Genomic DNA, 22815 nt, shown 5'->3' on the forward strand with positions numbered 1-22815 from the left:
CATTTGCAATATATGTTAGGTGCTACCATTGGTTTTGAATTGGTCCTTAAACAGTGTAGTTTATTTTCTGAAATGTCAGTGGAATTACATTTGCTAGAATAAATCACAAAATATATTTCGGCTGATATTTCTGTGACACATCTTACTTGAGTGCTAAAATACCATGGAAGACAAGAAAGAGTTGGGAAAGGCAGAGGCTGTAAAACTAAAAATATCACTGGCTCTCCTTTGAAAATAAAATACTGGACTGTCATGCTCTGATAGACTTAGGAAAAATATAAAGGAACAAATTACTCAATTGCTGTGCAGTAAAAATAATCTATAGATAAGTGAGACCGTTTACAAGCCATGGTTGAAGCATTGTCTTGTACCAGGAGAGGTGTTGAGCAGTACAGCTTAGCATTCATTCAGCCAAAACAAATAAATTACCTTTAAAATGTGTAATGCTGAATAATTACACCTGTTGCCATACAATTTTCTGAAAGTTTATTACTGTTCTTATAATTCCAGGGGAAAAAAAAGTCACGATCACTCATATATTCTTATTTTAATCAAATCAAAATAATATTTTACCAAATATTTGTCTTAAATATTTATAACCACATTGAACAATAAAAAGCATAATTTCTGATGAGTTTGCCATTAAGCAAATGAATTCTTCTTGCATAACAAATGTAAAATAGTGATTTTTTTTGCCCTATTCCAATCAAAGGTAGAGTATATCTTTCCACATCTTTCTAATACCCTATTACAGCAGATGGTGACAATGCATAATTAGATTTAAGAACTCATTAAGATCAATTTCTTTATTTTCTATTATCATTTAACCATTTAGATTGTTTGCAAACCATCTTTAATATACAGAAAAGACATTTGTATCAAGCTGTGCTCATTCAGGCACACACAGAAAAGCTTTACACAAAGTGAAGTTATTGTACAGAGGGTCAGTTAATTATTATATCTGAAAACTTAACTTACATAAATTTGTATTGTATGCATATTAATCCTTAGACTAAACTTAGGATACAAGGCTTTCCTTTTTTTTTTTTTTTTGTGTGTGTGTGTGTGTGTGTGTGTCTTTAATCAGTGTAAATGGTTATTGCACAGTTGGATTTTTTGTTTTTTCTTTGAGCTCATAGCCACCTAATCAGCCCAGAACCCAGATTAGGACTGTCATGTTGCGTCAGGAGTTTATAGTGAGTGCTCACTAGAGTGCCTTTAATCCTCCAAGGTTTACTCAAATGTCACAACCATCTGGAGGAAAAGGAGGCTCCTTGCTGGGTTCCACTGACCACAAATTATTTGTAAGGTGAAAAAGACAACTGAAAGCAAAGCCAATGCTAAATATTTTCACCCCTTTACATCTCCTAAAAGCAAAAAAGAACGCCCCCAGAACTACTTCTGATAACTTGAACAAAAAATCCGGAACAACTCCACAACTTCACTGTAACTACTAAACTAAATAGAAGGCCAACTCAACAACTGAAAGGTCCTTTTTGTTACTATAGGCAAGAAGAACAGATAAGGTACCTATGTCAAGAATACTGCAATAAAGACTCACCCTAAGTGTTTGTAACTATGTTTACAATACATAAACATCTTGTTTGGACTAGAGACCCATGATATGTGTTCTTTGTCAAATATTTGAAAGATACATCCCATGTTTGGAAGAAATTATAGCTTGTTTACTCCAAATTTTATTCCTTTTTAACTCAGAGACACTCATTCACTCACTGTAACAGACTTAAAAAGACATAAATATATGTTAAGTAACAGGGAGCTCATATTTACTTAATCAAATTATAATATTATAATAATATAATGGCAACTTTATCACAGCTTTTATTAGAAAGTGGAAATCCGGCTAAGAATAAAACTATGCAGCATTATAGCTTTGCTCAGAACTTTCACTTCAGAGCAGTTAGCAGTTAGGGGTTCTTTTGTCTGTTTAGCTTTGGTTTTTATACCCAATGTAAGCTCTTGCTGCCTTTAAGAAAGAAATCTGGATCTAGTTTTCCTTTCTTTTTTAGGAGACACATTCCTAATCCTCTTCTCCAAGGAAAGCCACTTCCTTATCTGGCATGGACAACACTGGGAAGCCAGCTGCATCCCATTCTTTAAATAACTACATCTGCAGCTGTACTTACTTTAAACTCAATACTTAGAAGTGCTTACCTGTACTTGCTTTTTTCAAATGGAAGGTTAACAGTAAGAAAAATAAGAAATAAATAGATACTGCAGACACTTCTGCTCCAATTTTTTTTTTTTTTTGCTACATTTGTCAAGATGTCTTGCATTCCTGTCATTGGTTTCTGCTTTTCCTCTGCACTATATTTCATGGTTCAAAAGTTAAGGAAGACACTTCACAGAAGTGGGGAACTCCCCATGATAATCATCAGAGATGGAAGAGCTTTTTTCCAGTTAACAAGGCTCCCTCCAGATTTTGACTTTTCAGCCCATTAATTAGTTACTTTAAAAGAAATTATTTGCAGAAGTAAACATGTTATTGCTTACAAAATGCATGTCAACAGCATCCTTAACCAGTTCATTTTCATGATCACTCATTCAGATGCCATGGTATTGTTTAAACTCCAGAATGGATTGGTCAAATAGTAGGGCTGATTACTTAAGGTGTCACTGGGATTACCTGTAACTGCAGTGGAGAGTCCTTGTTTGCTATTAAGATATCTCTTTACCAAAATTTCAGCCACTTCCAAATTGTACATCTATTTGCAATTTAATATACAGAGTTTTATTACCATGATAACCCAAGATAAAAGATCAAAACCCATCAGAATTTTGAAAAATGTCTTAAGTTTATTTGTTATGTCATCTAAGCTTTTACCATTTAAGTGGAATCCTTGATCTCCAGTGTTTGCATTCCTGAGCTTCTAAGTATCTCATTGAAAGTTACAGGAAAAATAACACTCATTTCACAAATAGTGACAGCTAACTCATACTAACTCTGTATCTGCTTCTTCTTTGCAAGCCATGCACACTACTTGGAATAAATTTCTGATACTGCCTGATGAACAATCTTTATGTGCTCTGTGGGGCAGAACGAGCTATTTCTTTTCTCACAGAATCTACACTAAGTAGATGATAAAAGCACACATCTCAATATTTAGGATAATTAATACATATAATTAGAGAATACATCTTAAGTGAAAATCAATAAACATATCAATTTAAAGATACAGTTACCTACAGTTGCCTATAAGAATACAGAAACAATGTTAAAAAATAAACAATTAAGACAAATGAGGATAAGCATGCTTACAACTATATGGACACAGAAATAAAACAAAAATAGTGCACAAATGTACCAATAGACCAAATACTACATCCTATAATCAGCACCTCAAAGAGAGAAAAATAGTTTTCTGTATTTATACAACTCTTTACTGTAACCCTCTGCACATTCCTTGTATGTACATTTTTTGTTTATCAAAGCTGTAAAATGTGAGGGAAAAAACTCATGGTCCATGAAACACTGGAAAATTTTCAATCCAACAAAAAAGTCCAGATTATCTTTATCCACCATCATTTAACCAGATTATCATTGGTTACTTCTGATACGCATTGGCACTCAAATACAAAAAAGGATGTTTCACCTTACGATTTTTGAGCTAGCGATAAGTCTGTGAATAAAGGGACATATATACAGATCTTTTCTTCTAAATGCAATTTGTCTGACTGAATTCACATCTCTACGCACAAAAAGCTTCTTCTGTAATCTAAAGAGCATTCCATCTTTGTATGAATTTCTCCCTAAATCAAAATTTCACAGAACAGACAAATACCCTTCAATGTAAATAATTTTCCTCATAGACTGAAAAAGGAAAATACAAAAAATGTATGGAGAAAATGCTTTTAACTTTATGAGAAGAATGAAGCTTTGTTTCTTTAGGTGTGTTAAACAGAGTGGATCTTCGTTCCTTTCAGTTACTCCTACTGACTATTAAATGGTTGGGTTTGGGTTTTTTCTTGATTTTAATCATTACTTTATTGCAACAAGAAGAAGAGTAAGTAATAGATTCACTGATGTTACCTCCTTCTGGAATCACTTCACAGGTGCTAAATTCCTTGTGCATTTTGATTTCAGGAAACAGAGACAGACAGCACAGAGCAAACTGGCCAAAAGACACATTATGGTGGGCTAAAATTAAGACAGCCCAGATGGGTAAACACTATCAACACAAAAGACTATAACAGGTACTCATAAATCATGCAACAGAAACCAAATATTGGTTGGAAAAGGGAGAGGGAACAGAGTAATGACACAGTTGGTTTTGATTAAAATGGAAAAAAAGACTAAAAACATCAGTTTCTATAAAGTATAACAGTTGCCTAAAGAGTATTAGGTTCCACTAGGAACTTCAATCTTATTTTTAGAATATTACAATACAAAGAGGGCCCAATTGTTGCAACAACAATCAACAAACCTTTATTTTATGGCAGCGTGGCAGAAAGAAACAATATGCATTCCCTAAGTATAATTACTAACCCTGTCAAGTGAATACAATCAGCAGTGTTCTGCAAGATTAAACTTTCGGCTGGATGAAAACAGCTCATTTTATCCACTTGCATTCTACTGAAGTTAATTTCTGTCTGAATAAAGAACGACAAATACCAAGACCACTGCTTATTTTCCACACTCATGCAAACAAGTATATTAAAATACAAAGAACTCCATGGAAGGGAAGGTCATAATCAATTGCACCAAAGTTAACAAAGTTAAATCTGAAGGTAAATAATGAATTTTAATTGGTGATATATTGATGGGAGTGGGAGAGAGTTAAACATTTGGAACCAGGAAAAAAAACAAAAACGCAAGATCATGAACCATAGAGACAGCTATAACCAGATTTTGATTGTGTTGCTTTGTGAGTATAAACTATAAATATGATATTAAAATGTTGGAAAATCTAAATATAATGTCAACTGTAGGGTGACAATAATGAGAAGCAGAGATAGATCTCTCTACCACTTATTTATATCTGATATATTACTGATACCTGTCAAATTATGTTGATGCATCTACTTCTTGCCCTACATCTCTACAGAAGTTAGCATCAAAAGTACAACAGTTCTGAGACCAGTAATTCTAGAAGTTGCTACGTGAGTACAAATGGCTGTCAGAAGGAGAAAACCTTCACTAAAAACAATTTTTAAAATGTTCTATGAAATACAGCACTGAAGTCCACCTGTGCAAAAGAAATCAACACACAGATTTATTAACTTATAAAAATTAAAAGTTTCCATGGGAGACAGAAGACTATGTTGGATGGCAGCCTTTAGGAAGGCATTCATAAGATGTTTAAAACAATATTTGACAAAGGAAGCTGTTGAAAGCAATTCATCAAGAACATTCTGAATTAGTGTAGGTGCTAAAACTAGCCCCTTTCCTTCTTCCAGGTCCATTACCAAGTCACCACAATGCAGTTATTTAAGACTTATTTATATTGTTATTTATTGCATTTTATACCTTTATTGATGTTTTTGTATTTTAAAGGCAAAGATAACCTTCATAAGGTGGAATTGTGTTCAAGCCATGAACCCCAGAACTGTTTACCCCATGCAATTCCCAAGGAGCTCATATTGTAGATAGAGCTCTGCTATCCTTTAAACTGGGCTTACGAGACAGCCATGTCAGAAGTTGAGGAATGTCTGAAAGCATGAATTTGTGATCAATACAAGAAACAAGACTATCATTTGAGCTGAACAAGCTAATAATTTTGCCCATTATTCCATGCAGCCTTTCCCAGGAAATAAAAACAGGCTATTACCAAACTGACGCAGTTTGCCTGAGAGTCCAAAGGGAAAGGTAACCTTAACACCTGTTACTGGCAGTCTCGAAATCCCAGGAGCTCTGTGGGAAGGCAGTATTGGCAGGGTCATTCTGACCAATTACTGTCAATTAACAAGACAAATTATTTATAGTTTGATTTGGTGCTTCCTACATAACAGCAATCAGAAAGCAGCAATGGCCCTGTTAGCACTTATCTAATTTAAACAACAGTGGTCAAGTTTTTGTTCATCTCTGGACACCAACTTCAAGAGGGCACTTCAAAAAAAAATCAGATACTAAGAAACACTATTATTTCATCTCCTAACCATTTTTCCTTCTTCAAAAAATGCAAACATTGAGATCTGTTAAGAATAGCAAATCTATCTGTTAAGTACAGAATTACTATCTGTAAAGATAAATACAAACCACTCAAAAGGCAGTTACAAACTTTCTTTAATCTGGTACTCAAAAGAGGTAATTAAAAAAGGGGTTAACTCTGCCATATAGTGCCTCTCAATAGAACCCTGCTTATTTAGCACTCACTGGAAAACAAATAAACCAATCCAACTTTTTTCCAGCATTCATTTTTGTCTTCTTGTAAAAAAGACCACTTACAACCACTTTTTTTACATGAAACTTCATAGCAAGCATACCAAATAGAAAAGCCTTCTCAAAGACATACACTATTCAAGCAAGTTTCCTCAAGAAAAATGATGTGCTAGAAAAGAAAAATTGTCCCCAAATATACAAATACTTCAGTAAAAACTACAAAATTATTAGATACTAATCCTCAGTCAGAACCATCAGTTATTATCCGAGTAATACACTGAAAGTTTCATTAATTTTCTTTCAGATGAGAAGAAATACTTAAGAAATCTCTTCACTTCCAGAATTAATAAATTTCTAAATATTGATTCAAAACAAGTCTTGTTCATACCAGTTGAAATGCCTATTGTACTCAGAACCAATGCGTAGTTTTACACTGGCTAGCTTTTTATGTCCTAGTTGCTTCACTGATTTTAAATGGATGGAATTTTGACACCTATCATAACTAGGATCTCTAAAAAAAATGGAGGTGATAATATAGTCCATCCTTAACACTGAAAGCATATTTCACCCCAGTAAACCAAAACTTCTTTGGATTGTTGTAAGACTCAAGGTGAACATCAGCCTTAAATGGGTATTAAAGGCTAACATGTTTTAAGTGTCAGACAGAGAAATATGACTGTTTCAGAGACACATGAAATTATAGTAATTATCACCAGTAATGTTCTATATTAGCATTTTCCAACTTGCACTGACAAAACCACTGGTATAACCAAGCCTGTTCTTTAGTTCCTTAGAAGATCCTGCAAATTTGTTGTCCAGATCATAAATACCATGGGAAATTATTTAAATTATTTCCTGAATAAATTTGCTAAGAGTTAGATCCAAGAAGATAATCAGGAAGAAGACAGAAAATCAGAGTTTCCTCTCGCCACACAAGAAAGAAAGCACTAACACAAAGAGCAGATGGTAAATATGTATGACAAAATAAAAGATCATGAAAAAACAGACAGGTCAGTGAATCAGGATAAAAGATTCAAAATAAGAATGGAGATGAAGACTAGCAGTCATATCCCTCACCTGCAGAGATGGGATAAAAATAAATAAATGAATAAAGTATGATCATAAAGAAAATAATTAAAAAGAAGAAAGAAATATATTCATTAAGTGTTAACAATATCCACATTCCACAAACTCAGTCACTGAGATTTTATCAGCTGTGGGAGCCTAAAATTAGGCCCCTGTAAAATTATGTGATTAGAATGCAAGGATTTCAAACATGCCAAACATCTAGAAAATCCCACTGAGCTAGGTGGTTTTGGGTGCTTGCTTTTACTTACTTTTCCTTAACCTACATACTTGTTACATCCAAGCCTTTATTACTGTCAGCTCAGGATATGGTCCTAAATGTATTTTTGACAAACATCAGACCTGACAAATCTGCTGCAAGTCAGTGGCTTTTCTTCACGTTGCAATAAAGATCACCTCCAACAGATGCTGCTGTTACTACTAGTTCACAAAACATGCCTAAACACAAAGCATGCAAAAGGACAGATAACAATCTCAGAACACCATCATATTCCAATATTTCCAAAGAAAGATTAAAATGATGACTATAATCAAAGAACAAAAAAAAAATATATACATTTTCATGCATTTTAGTCTTTACAGAGAGTATGAAACAAGAACTGAGAATAAGTTGTTAGTGACCATCCAGGTGTCTTGAAAAATTACAAATTCCCAACTCCTAAAACATCATCTCCTTGAGGAGAATGTAGTCCTTCAACTTTTCGAATTATACACAAATAAACTGTATAGTGTTACCGTTTCAGTTTCCAATTTATCTTTTATGTTTTTTAAATCCGTGAAGTTTCATTGTGTCAGCAGAGCTGGACTTAGGTTCAGGTTCAAGTAAATTGTTTTCAGCCTGAAAACCTGATGACACAGCAGACTGGTCAGGGTGCTCAGGGTGCTAAATCGTGAAGAACATGAGTTCTTCTGGCCAGCATTGAATGAGCAGTATGAAACTGAAAAAGAAAATCAACACATTTCCTTGTGCTTTTACTTCACCTATGTATCCCTTGAGATCCTGTACTGTCTTACTCTATGTTTGCCACGTGCTCAGAAAAGTGGATTTATCTGAAAACCCTCTGGAGTCCCTAGTGTAATACAAATAATATAATAATGACTTGTGCTTACTTAAAAGAGGGAAGAAATGGGTTGCAATCTTGCAATGCAAGGGAGATTTTTTTCCCAGTATCTCCAGATAAATTGCATCTGACAAACCAGTACTCTTTCAAATGCAGGTCACTGACACACAGTCTTTTCTGGTATGCCACTAAGACAGAAATATTTTGGGGTGGTGTCCAGATCATCCAGCTATTACAGTTACAGTGGTGTCACAGCTGATTTTCTTTCTTTGGGAAGACTGCTAGCTAGTGGGACAAGCTTTACGGTTTCACCTCTGTTTTGAAACAGTAGAGTTTAAAAACTGAAGATTACAGAAACTGTCTAGCAATTCATAGCTGAAACCCTTCATATAATATACACTAACTTCCTAGCAAACTGACCTATATTATGAAAGAGCATTACAACGTTGCTTTGAAAATGGCCTTATGAAAATTATGTTCTTAGACCTTTCACCACAACTACCTCATTATTTATGTTTACTGCAAAAGGTAGGCCAGAGAACTAGATCAGAGAAATAAAACAGACCAAATAGACTACTGTCTAACAGATCTATACTTTCTAATAAACAGTCCCAATGTAGATTCAGTGTTAATGTTTATAAGCAAACAAGATGTCCTTTTTAGGGCCCAGATATGCAATTATTCCTGTAAATGCACCCACACCCCTAGCAGATGCAAGAACTCATGTGCACATTTAAGAGAATCATTCTCTTCCATTTCTCTGAAATATCTTTAGTAGACAGAATTAATTTTTGTTTAGAAGCATTAACAGGGAAATCAGTTTTGGCAAGCCTTTGATGCTTACGCCTGTTTCTTCACTGTGCATCAGGTACACATGACACACATCTGTTAAGGCTTTTCCTCATTTGTGCACTCAGAAAATCATCTTGACATTTCTAACACAAAAATGATTAATTAAGAATAAGGGATACTAAGAGAAACTGCAGTAACATGTTGTTAGTCTGTAGTTTACTAATATTTATTTCTTTAGGAAAAATCATAACGTACATCACCTGACATTGAATTTTATCATGGTATTTTTTTCTTACTGAATACTTAACTCTTTTGTGTATTCATCCTCTGAATAATAACTGCTGATACAGACTCATTCATTCTGCTGTAAGTTTCTGCTACATTATATCACTGCTTTATCAGCTGCACTGATTCTTTGTCTAAAATTAGCCAGCTTGGTTTGGACGGAGATTAGAACAGTGATCAAACACTGTTCCTGTTGGATGAAAAATGAATACCAAGCAATTTGGGACTCCTCCAAAAAGGTTCAATTTCCAATAAACAAGAAGTGTTGAGTAGGCACATGACATTACTGGAAACAATCACACTGATCCAGAAGAAAGAGTAGCAATTAATTTAATGTTTTAAAGCATAAATCAATGTGATGCCATTTTCCTTTGATGAATTTTTGCCACCTGAAGGAACTGATCTACCACACTATCATAAAAAAGGCCTTTTCAACTTTATTAGAAGTTTGCTGTGATACTTTTTGTCCAGGAAATATGAACCAAAAAGATAATCATCCTTCCTTAACAGGCTTCTGGTTAGTATGTGAACTCCATTTTATTGATTCAATTACATTTGTCATATTTCAACATATTAATATCACTATCACATGATGCTTCAGCACAGGAGGTACAAAGAAAAACATCTTTTTTTAATCTTGACAGATATTATTTTTGTGTGTGTATATATATATATATATAAAAATAAAACAAGAGTGATCAAAAAAAGACTTCTTCAATATATTGACACTTTCTACAAACTACGGAATACCACAAGAGTTCTCACTATAACGCCTTACCAAAAATCAACTGCCTCTCCCCCATGCCCATTCCATTCCACTAATACCTAGCCCATGATAAAGAAAATCAAGTAAAACAAAAATGCATCTTGCCAGCTTTTGACAAAGAACATATATGTCCTTCAAGCACTGAGTAAGCTATGTGGTATGTATATGTATAAAACATTTTTTTACAAATAATTTTTAAGTGATGCAATCTTATTTGGTCCATTTGTTATTTAACTTCGTATGACCACGTTGGGTATACAATCATGTATGTTCACAAAAAGCAGCACCTCAATACTTCCAGCCAACCTATCAGTAGTATACCATGATGGGCAAATATTTTGAACCGCTACAGTTCTCTATCCTGTCTACTGGAATACTGATCTCTACATATGTGAAGAAAAAAAAATCTATAGCCAGTTAATGAACAGAGTAGCACCACAGAATAAACAGGACTTAAACAGATTCACAGCATCTGAACTCCAAAATAAAACTTGAAAAGAAGCAGAGGGATGGAAGATAGGATCTGATGGTAGCCAAAGACTGAAGCAACAACGAGAACAGGAGAGATATTTAAAAAGCTGAAGGGATCAAGAGGCATTTGAGAGGACAACGAATGAGAAATTTCTAAATTCTAAGGCCAAATCATCCAGCCCATTACCTGTCCTGATGATTCCTATTCACTCAAATAGATTTAAACATCATCACATGGCTTCACAAGCTTTCAGTCTCCATCTACTCTTCGAGGTGACAGCATTCCTCCACTTCTTATTTGTAGTGCTTCATTCAGCAAAAAAGAAAGGGCACTGCAGATCAGCAGACACTTCCAACCAGTCTGCCGACCTCTGGATCATGCGAGGGGGAGCAGTTCAAGGTAAGTATGCCAAGCTCCCAGCTGGACAAACACAAGGCACGTTGAATCCATATGTTAGGTAGCAGAGAGCTTTACAAATGTTTCTAATACCATAATTCTTCAGTGCTAGCTAACAGGGCCTCTTTCTAATTTTGTTTGAAAACTCTCAGATTCTTTCTGCGCTATATCTTTAAAGTTCAGTCTTTACTACGTAAGCACATCATATATATTAACAGAATTAAAATTCATAATCTGAAAACATTACTGTAACAGCATCCTTCTGTATGACTCCAAGTTAAAATACAATGTGAAAAATATACAAATAAATGTCTTATAAAGAACTCAAAAGCATTCTGGTATATCTTACCCATTCTAAGACTCCCGATCTCTTAACTTCTCTTCTAAACTCAGTTCAGCTGGGCTGCAGCCACCTTTAGCAGTCCTGAGCAACTGCTCCTCACAAGCAGCTTTTTGGTGGTCAGCTGCCACCTACTTCAGAAGCTTGTCTTTAACTCAAATATCCTTCCTACTTCCTCTCCTAATTGAATGACCAGTCTTCCCTCAAGCATTCATATTTGAATACTGCTATACAACCACTGAATCTTCTCTTTTCTAAATTAAGCAAAACTATTCCTTTCCAACTCACCTCACACACTGTGTTTACTGAACCTACAGCTTATTTTGTTCTGTGTCAGGCCATCTTTTAATCTGCCCACATCTTTCTGCAAGAGTGGTGCACTGAATCTGGCTGCAGTATTCTGACTGACATCTCCCCATGATCAACTTAACTGGAATAAATCACCTACTGTGTCTGCTGTATGTCTGAAATGCACATACAGTATAGTATTAAAATGTAGTTTATAGAAAAATCATTGCATTGTTGAATAATATCCTGGCTGAATACTGAGCAAATATCCAGCAATGCACTAATATCCTGGATTCTGCTGCTGCATAGGCTGTTATCTCTTATTTTAAATGTATTTGACATTTTCCTCTTAAACATAGTACTTTTTTGTTGGATGCAGTTCTTAACAATGCTATTTTTCCCCTTTTACAAATAGTTTTGATACTTTCAATTTAATGAGACCATTTTGAATGTTAGTATTGTCTTCTGAAGAATTTTAAATAGCAGAAGAAGCAGAGGTCTTTATTAAACAGCATAGTAATTTTGTAGCTCTCTGACTCCTATCAAATCTCACTTTTCGTAATGCTTTGACACAAATTTCTCAGATGGCAGCATTTTGCTTCTTATTTTACCCCTCCTTTATATGGATTCAACTCAAAAACACAACATCTCCTGCAGCTAGATCACTCTTCCTGGCCTCTTCTCCTAAAATGGCCAGTGATCATCCCTTTCTTTTAAAACTCCCAATAATTTTGACAGTATGTAACATCACAACATCATTTCAGATAATCAAGTTTTCTCAATGAGTAATCCTTTGTTTGTGTGGGATGACAACTAATAATCCATCTAGGCAGTAACTAGCAAATCACACAAGGTCGAATCCATGTAGCTAAGACCATCAAGGTTTAATATTTATATTATTAGTTCTAGATGACTGCTCTGGGGAATTACAGTATAAGATGGAGGTTAAACAAGGCAGAGAAACATCACATTCATTTGTAGTCTCCTTTGCACACAGGGTTTCTGACATACATACAAAATCAGAAATGATTCACAACTCATCACCCTTTGGCTATAACTTTCAGATGTATTCCTATCATCTCAATCCTTCACCAAAGGTAGAACCAGCCTATGAGAGTACATAGACTACAATCCATTTGGAGAGGCACTCCATAAATGTTAATCCAGAATTAGCAGACTTCACAGACACAGAATGGAGCATCAAGAGACAAAGCATGCACAATACCCATATTTAAGGGGACAGTTAAAAATGAAATACAAATTCTCATACAAATTCATACAGACCCACCAATTCAAAGTTTCAATCTTTCTTAGATTGAAGCTGTTACGGACCAATGCCACTCAACTCTGAAGTTCCACAGTTATTATTCCAGCTACTGACAAGGTTTCCATAGTCTATGTCCCTGTAGGTTGCATTATAAAACAGGCGTGGCAACTCTATCTTAAACTGTTATCATATAAAATCTTCCCTAGTTCAGAAATTAGCTTTTTTTAAGAAAAAGGTTTTAAGCATCAAAAATGAACACTAGAAGAATGTTTAGAGTATCCTCTAGTTTTCTGAATTTAAATTATGAGATTCAAACAACTCAGAACTTTTAAAGAACATTTTAATGGTTAAATTGAACTACTTTTATGCCTATTTTGTTCCATTTAATTCTTTTTTCTTCTCAATTTTGGAATACACTAGCATTATTGCTCATTATGCAATAACAGAAAAGTAGATAACAGAATTTTCAAAATACCCTATGCTTTAGTACCGACATTTTTTAAAGAGCATTCCTCAGTTCATTATTTTGTTTCTGAAATTGAGTTACAGAACATTAGGGGGAATTATGTACAATATTTTCACAGATACTAAGACTTAATATGATTTAGAAATTAAGTTTATGAAGCAAAATGCTTCCATAATGTTTAATTTCTCACTCAAAACAAAAATTTCAAAACATTTAAGCAAGGCTCAAAAAAAAATCACCATTCAATAATTTAATACACATAGGTAGAAAAGATTTCCTTTTAAAATGAATATTCTATATTGGTCCTCAAACTCATTTGTAGACAGACTAACAAAACCAGAACGTATAACCAACCAATTCCCACAGAACATATTTCAGTACTTTTTTTTTTTTTTAATTAAAGGCTAAACTGTAACAGAACTTGAGTTTTTTATAACTGAAAGTAGTAAATAATCAACTCACTTTGTGTAGACATGGCTATTGGAGGACAAGAAATTTCTTGTCCTCCAGGCAGCATCCCCAACCAGATGAGTGCTCATGTAATACAGACCACAGTTTTATAACCTTCCCGTTTCAGCCTTCAGCTCTTCCATTTACATAGGCTGTAAAATCAAGCCTATTAGTTAACTGTGTTGTAAACTCCTTAATTGTTTGATTATCCCAAGGTGACTGTCCTTTCAGTGCAATCCAGGAGGCAGGGCCGAGGGGGATGAGCTTTATTTTGTGCATATCTTGTGTATCCTCTCAGTTGTCTCACTCTTTTCAGGTACTGTAAGACTGTAGCTGCTTGGGCTGGCACTGTCCTTGCTAAGAAACTATGCTCATTTCTAAAACACTATCTGTGGTAATGTAATGTTTTTCTTAGAAAGTTTCTGAAGGTACATGTTTTGAGTTGCTTGCTATGCTATAAGATTGTAGTGAAGATCTGTACTACGTGTATTTATGGTCTTTGACGAATTAGCCTTCGCTCCTGTACAGTACTGGCCCTAACCTCTTGCCCATACCTTCTAAAACACACACACACACAGTTACTACTTATCTGAGATATTCATCAAAGCCAGGTGCCTTTTTTTTGTTTTTTTTTTTTTTTTTGGTTGTGAGACAACTCAGCTCACAGAACTGAATTACTAATTTTGCAGTGAGGATGTAAGCTACATTACTGACACGGTTAATAGTCCTTCAATGATTCCTCATGAAACCCAGGCCTCAGGAAACATGGAACAGTTTTCCCACAGCGCACTGAATCAGAAGAGAGCTCTCCATTCTGCTGCATCACAGAAGAGGTACCCAAAATACTCCAAGGGGAGGCAGTAAGCACAGGTTAACTTGGATAGGTCTTTGCAGTGGGACTATTGATACCCAGGGCAGTAATTCTGGGTGCTTAGACACAAAATCCATCCATCCTCTTTCACAATAAAGGTCATATCTGCAATCAACCAGTTTTCATTTTGCTGATCTGCGTTCTCGTACAAGAACTGAGGTAGGGAGGGAGGGAGAACAGTCAACAGGTAGGATTGAAAAAAACAGAGAGAGATGTTATCAAAAAAAATCACACTAGTAGGCATCAAGAAAATGTGTGATGTTCGGCTACGAAGATGTCACACGACCAATTAAAAGGAAAAAAAGACTCATTCTCAAACAGCTCGGCAAATAACATTACTGAATACATCTTGCGTATCTTTGTTCAGCAGCTATTTAAGCATATGTAGTTTAAAGAAAGAACAAGCATTTTGAAAAACAATACACCACTGGCTTAGTTAAATAGTGAACAAAAGCAAAGGACAGAAGATTCTTCAAGTAGTATTTAATTATTCAGGACCTTTTAAGGAATTTTTCATATTCCCAAAGAAATCTCCTGCAAAGTTGTTATTTCAGCATCAACTTCACAATCAACTATTTTATATTGAATACAGTACCAATCAAGTTCAACATCAGTTCTGCAATTCATTGCGACTGGACTAAGGAATGCAAATGCCGCTAAGTGTCCTTCAAGTCTTATGTTAAGCTTGAGCACCAAATTCCTTTGTAGTTCTCCTAGGGTATTACCATTAGTATAGAAGGGTTAATAGCAAAGGCTGATGATTGTTTAAAAATTCACATTACTAAAGTGGATTACATGGCATCTACTGAGGGGATCAACAATGTAAGCCTACACTAAGCCATTATTGCAGAACAAAGCTTGCATTTTAAGCCTTTGGAAACAAGCATAAAATGGACAAAAGAAAAAATTCTTCTGATGTAAGAACAAGGCAAACACTACATGCTTTTCATACAGACTCACATTTTCAGAGCCATACAGAATACATGAAAATGTACAAATAGCCTCCCCAAAAAGCTCATCATGACTCCTGACAAGATCAGCAAACTTGGAGAAAAGGACAAAACAGATAGATAACTGTAAGTGATCAAATGGTATAAAGGAGGTCTGGTCTTCTCTTTTATTCTAGACACAACCAATAATTATCTTGAATTTAGCAATGAGACTGAGTCAAATACGATTGTAAAGGTTGGGTTTTTACATCCTCAATGAAGTGTTTGATGTTCAAAGCTGCTAAATGCTTCAGATTTCTTTTAAAGTCAGTGGAATCTGAAGTTTCTCAACACATCTCTATTTATCTGGCCATTTACAACTCAAACCTCATTAATTCAAGTTTGATAATATTAACAGAATCCTCTGGGATTACTTCAACACTTCCTCTCATGCTCCCTGAATCCATCACTAAAATTTGTCTTGTACAAAATTAAAAACCAATGAATAACACCCCCTCCCCCACCACCACACCAAAAAAAAAATGCCAACAACAAAACAAACAACAATGAAAAAACTCCAGAGCACATGTGCTTGTGATTTGGACTGCAATTGCCAGACCATTTTTAAGTACCTCTTCCTAAACAGTTTTTCTATGCATGAAGTTGCTTATTTCTATTTCCAGCTGCAAATATAACAGTTCAAGTCTCCTCACAAAGTACGTGGCACAGTGGAATGTTTTGATATTATGAAATTAAATGAATATTGCTGTACTCAACTTAGTACTCAATTCACGAGTAAATCATCTCACATGATAGCTAAATTACAAGACAATATCCTAACCTTCTTCAGGAATCCCATCCTTCAGCAGTGAGGAGTATGTTTCTACTAAAAGTACAAACCATAATATTTTAAGCACTATGCTAAGCTTCTCTAACAACTAGACAGGAAAGTATAATTTAACAATTTATGTTTCTAAACTGAACTTGCTGTTATTTCTCTCCTGATTAATTTAAATTGGAACAGCAACTGAAAAGTAAAAGTCTAAGAGTAACCCTAATCACACATGAAGTGAGCTATTGCAGACAGACTCTGTTTTTCTGAAGTATTTCAAAACTGTTAACAAAAGCAGGCTTTAAGACATTTGTCATCTGTGTTCACTTTAAAATGAGCATCATTATTTAAATTATGCTTTTATGATTGCACAAGTAATGAAGTGCACACATGGAACAGTAATTTTCATGCACAGGAAAAATGAATTCAGTGATTTTTATTTTTTTTTACTTTTTAGAGATTGGTTTTGCAAGAGTCTGAGATTGAGTACAGAGAACTTGCTGCATTTTTGCAAATTGGGCAATTCATTTAAACAGGTAGAAGATCTTTATACCTACTTTGAGTCTCAAACTCTTAAAATTAAGATCCTCTTAGTATATCCCATAACATTTTGTATTTCAGACTTTGGATCCTCTGAAAGGTGGATTGGATGAGGCAGAATAGATTAACTCATTCACACTTCCTCCCAACTCATATATTCTAGCAAATCAGAAAGGATTCAAATTTCTAAAGTCCCCTTCCCATCCCTGATAAGGTGGCATGGCCTGATTTCTCCCACCCTCAGTCCAAAAGCTGCTGAAATGTCCTTGGCGCTTGTGTCTCCAGGACATATACATGGTTTCTCTTGAAACCTTGAACACCTGAGTGTTCTCCTCCATAAGGGAGGGGAAGGGATACAACTGCATTGATAAGCCTGCCTTTTCTCATTAAGGATGTTCCAGGCTTTTCTTAAAATAGGTTATCTTTTGTAATTTTTAAAAATGTACTTATCAGCACAGCCAAAAAAAAAAAAAGTTGCACAGAATGATTATAAGAGATTAAATTTCTTTTAAATTGCGTCAATATTTGACAAATAAATTATGTGGTCAGCTACCCTATCATCTACTGATGAGATAAATATTAACTGTGAGAATAATCTACTTAAAAAAATTGGAAAAGACAAAACATTACCCCTTCAATTTGGCTTCATCTCAGTGGCTTGAATTGCATGGCTCAGAACACAGTCTTCTTGCTAGCATTTCAAGTATAAATTAAGCAACACTGAAGACAGAAGTTTAAAAAGGTTAAAAATAAAGGAAAAAATGCCCCCAAAAAGTTTTTGACAAATAATATGAAAACTTTGTCTAGTCTCCTTTTATTGCTCCATCTTCTCAATGGCAGATTGGTAAACTTGTTGCAGTAGCCAAAAGCATTTTAACTGACATGTAATCAATTCTTTGCCCTATGCACCACTGACACCTCATATGCAGTACACATAAATAGGCCAAGATATGTCACTGGCACTGACCTAATACCCTCATTTTCTGATTATAGACCCAGGTTCTGTAAAGCTACAAGCAGCTTTACAGGCAAGCAACTCGGAAGAGTAACAAGGCAATAGGAATTAGAAGGTATCTACATGCAGTAAGTAGGAGTTGAGAACAGAAATACATATTTTAGCAGAAGAGTACCTAACCTGGTTTTCAAGGGCACTTTTTGGATATAACTTAGCACCAGATATAAGAGATAATAAATTACCTTATATTTTTCTGACTTATATTAGTAATCAACAAGACCACAAGAACAAAAATTTTCCCAGGTAACTTATGAAGCTCACAAGCTGACACCCAGAAATCTTCAGCCGTCCCCAGGATTTTGCTGCAGCATCTCTATGATCAGAAAGGAGCTAGGACAGCCATTAAGAGGCAGGGAAATACTCAGCAAGAGGGTACTGCCTGCCTCAGTGCTATTACTCTTTGTGATGTTCCTTCTCAATATACCTAAGGGGTCCTGTTCTTTTGTTAAGCAGCACATTGGCTTTCTCAAAATAACAAGGAAAGGGGCCAAAATAAATGAACCAATAAAAGTCTTTCTAGTTTTTTTTTGTAATTAATTCTCAGTTTACTAACCCTCCCTCCTCCCTCTACTGTAGTACATTTCCTAATCTTTTAGGCCCATGAAATGTATTCACACCTACAAAAGAATAATTGTGCCTAAAAATAAAAGTAAATAATTAAAAAGGAATTCTATACTAGAGCAATTTTCATTCACCTGACTTTAAAACACAATTGTAATAAGATGCAATCTTTTCCTCTAAATGACCCCCTCACTCTTTTATTTTTTCCCTCAATACTTATGTGAATAAATGTACTTCTCTTTCCCGATCTTTTTCAATCAGAAATAAAACTGGGATGCAACAGAGGTACAGTTTCCCTCTCTCCACCTTAACCTATCACTAATTGCTTGCAATGGTGGGAAGAAAAGAGAGAACTTGATACAATTTCAAAATGAAACAAAACAAAACTGGCCAATTCATTTAGCATTTAGTGAAGTGCAACCTCAATTTAGTGTTCTGACCTCAGAGGGAGTACCCTCGACTTACGTACTACACAGGGATATAGAAAATGATTCTGTTGGAAAATGCATGACCATAACTGCCTGTTATCTTACATATCTATCAAATATTAAACGGTATTATTCTTTGAATGAGAGAAATTCTGTCCACTGAATGGGCAGCAACATGAAAAGGAACCTACCGGGCTTTGTTAAATGCCCAGTACACAACTCACTTCTGACAAAAGGAACACAACAAGCTCCTCTGTGGTCTTGGCGTAAAGAAATACAAGAAGTTATAGATGGGTAAAGTGTCTTTGAAATGAATACTGAGCTGAGAAGAGAACAAATAATACAAACACAAATCAGTCGAGACACATTACAGAGCAGAAAAGCAAAAAATCCCTGTAGCCCTGACATATCCCTTTGGCACAAGCCACCAAACTAGCTCAATAAAGATACTGACGGAACACTACTACATGACTCTTCCTGGTACCATGGAGCGAAGTGACAAGTTGGCTACAAGAAAGAATAGGATGGAAATAACCACAGTATCCCAAAGTCTTTAGAGTTGGACCTGTTGGTGCCAATTGGCACCAGACCATGAGTACGAGCTTGAACATGCACTGTCCGCTTGGATGAGGGGGGAATCAGGGACTACTTCAACAAAGGATGTCTTTTCTGCTCTAACACTCAAAATTTTTTTAATGATGACTGCAAGCCCCACTCTGGCCTTTTCCTCTCCATAAAAATCTACATGAAGACAGTATTCATAAAGCTTTCTGTACTGCCTCATCTCAGATTGGCCTATGCATGCATGAGTTTAGGATTGTGGTTTATAGTGTACTCATGTATAATGATACATTGACATGCACCACAGCAAACACTGCAATAAATGTAATTCAGTGATCGATTCTTTAATGAAGGAAAATAGAAGCAGCGATAGCACATTTAATCACAGATAAGGAATCCAGTCATGTTTGTGGTGAATTTGAATGACTTTATTTCAACGTGCAACATAAACAAACAAAATAAATATATTAAGATAAATGCATCAAGTCTTAGTTCATAAAAACCCTGAACTTTATATCAGCACTCAAATAACAGTCAATGAACAAAGGACTAATGCCATGCAGGTCCATACCAAGGAATAAGAAAAATAGCAAGAGAAAAAATTCTGAATGGATTTCCTCCTCCTTGGTTCAGCTTTATTAAACTCTCCAGTATTCAAAATGAGTGATATATTGATCAATAAATATAAAATTCCTTGAATAGTGACATACTGCTGCTACAGGGGATGAAACAGGCTGACTAGGGATGGTGTAGCAATTCATTTACTGAATTATTATAATGTGAAACAGAAATTTCAATAACCAGGCAGATGAAAGTAGGGCCAGTCTTAAATGGGGTATGTCACTCATGCACTATGACTTCCAATGAATAAGCAGATTCTTTAAAATCCTGTGGTAGATTCTTTTCAGTTTTACCTAATTCTTTCTTCCTACAGTAGATGCTACTGTGCAAATATTTATTTTCCACACTCTTCTCCAACAGTCTCCACATTTTGATGCAGTATAGGCTGCCACGTGATTACAAGAAACGGAATTTTTCTTTAACAGTTAAATGAAAAATCCTACCATAAATCAGGGACTGATTTCCAGCAGTAGAAAGCCCCTGGGGCCAAGGCTGGTGAAGCACCAGCACAAGCCACCCCAGGGTGCTGCAGGATCACCAGCCACGGAGGCCCTTGGGACCTGCCTGGACAAAGCTCTGAGCAAGCTGCTTGAAATTTATAGTTCACTCTGCTTTGGGTAAAGGCCTGACTGAGTTACTCCGCATTCTGTGATTGTTTTAGTTACAGGCAGGATCCACACAACAGTTAATAAACCTAAACTCACTTGCTTGCATTGGATTTTATATTCAGATATTACTTGGAACTTCTTTTGAAGAGCAGCAAAAGGCCTAACACAGATTAAGCACAAAAAAATTAGGAGAAAAAAGTACTTTATTACAACAAAAATTAGTAAAGTCCAATTTACTTCACTATAATGGTATCTTTATTCCAATTATTATGCTGTTCACTTCCTTCCTAAGTTGGTATAATATCAAAATAAGATCAAAATATTTCCTTTCCTTCAATGATAAAATGCTTGAGGAAAATGTTTTCCTATAAAATAACTCAAAAGTATTTCTCCCTAAAAGTGACTCTTGTCTGAATAACTAATGGTACTTAGAGCACTCCACAGTGATGGTAAAGAAATAGTTATTCTGCTTGTAACTCTGCCTTCATAAAGCAAGTCTTTATTACAAACATACTTTATAATGGCATTGCATAACCCACAAATGAAATGTGGTTTAGCTTGATAAAAATGTAAACATTTTATTAAAAGATGAGTTAATCACAAAACAAGATTGTTTATCATGCAATGTAAAAAGATAAAGTAAATCATTTCTCTACAAATAAATGTGCAAAAATTCACACACGTTTTATTCCCAGCGATTTCCATTTTAATGTTCATGTGCTAGGACTGATTCAATAAAAAATTGAAATTGTTCCATCTTCAACATTTACTGCTTTGAGACATTACACAAAATAAAATGAATAGCTTAACATTTTAAAGTTTCCTCTTTGCTTACACTGAAACTTCTCTAATTCCAAACCCTTCTAATTACACACCCACTCTTTAATATAAAAGAATCTCTGAACCTCAAATGGAGGCATCTGCCAAGAAATCTAATGTTGTTTAAAAAATCAAACTGCCTTCAAATATTAGGGTTTCTAGAGCACTCCTTAGATGGTTTTAATCAAAATGCTCACGTACCAGACTGAAGATGTCTATTTTTTCATATGTATATGCTAGAATTAACCGTTTTTTTCTTTTCTTCTGATCATTTATTATATTTCCTAATTGTTTTTGAGCTGCTCTGAACTTGAAGCGTGTCCTCATAACCTTCCCCTTCCCATTTGTGTGTTCCCTTCAATTTTATGCTATTCACTAAATACAAATTGATTTATGGCAATATACAAGTCACCAGTGCTCCTGAAAACTATGCAGAAATTATGCACTAGATTATAAAAATATAACATTTGGAGATTGGAAGCCAAAATACAATACCTCAGATTAGGTGGGACAATAAAGGCAGAAGAATTTCAGAAGTTGGATGCTCAACACCTACTAAAATCAGTCCCTGAGAGGACACCTGAGGTTGGAGATACCAAAGAAATCTGTAGTCTTTTTATTTTTTCAGTGTCTTGGTCATAATGAAGAACTCTAGCTAAATTCTTGCTTACGTCACTCATAACATTCCTACTTGAACAGTCCTTGTAACACCTATTTCCTTGGGGAAAAAAAAAAAGTTACATCTGTCACTTAAAAATAGTAACTGCTACTCTCATATTAGCTTGTACTATTGAACACAAAGGCTTTTTGGCCTTTTTTTTATGCCATAATTCTTAATTAACATCAATGTCCTCCACACAGAATATTACAATAGAATATATATTAATATGTTTATTTTAATAACCCTATTATTATACATCCATATGATCTATCTCCAAACACCACTTTACAGTTAAAATACCCTTGACTATAACATTTGCGCTAATAAATAACCCAAGTCAATCCTGAATAAGAATTCTGG

The 22815-nt window shown here is 35.0% G+C and overlaps 1 protein-coding gene and 1 long non-coding RNA gene across 19 annotated transcripts in view; both read right to left on the reverse strand.

Moving 5' to 3' along the window:
* SLIT2 (slit guidance ligand 2) overlaps window positions 1-22815 on the reverse strand; it is a 260326-nt gene that overhangs the window by 182919 nt on the left and 54592 nt on the right. The gene's annotated exons all lie outside the window — the stretch shown is intronic.
* LOC121069239 lies at window positions 2274-3462 on the reverse strand. The gene is made up of 2 exons (XR_005819351.1): window positions 2697-3462; window positions 2274-2647 (listed from the first exon to the last, which is right to left on the reverse strand). It is a non-coding gene; the product is annotated as an uncharacterized LOC121069239 (long non-coding RNA).

The sequence above is a fragment of the Cygnus olor genome, chromosome 4 (assembly GCF_009769625.2).
Source record: "Cygnus olor isolate bCygOlo1 chromosome 4, bCygOlo1.pri.v2, whole genome shotgun sequence".
Classification (NCBI taxonomy): domain Eukaryota; kingdom Metazoa; phylum Chordata; class Aves; order Anseriformes; family Anatidae; genus Cygnus; species Cygnus olor.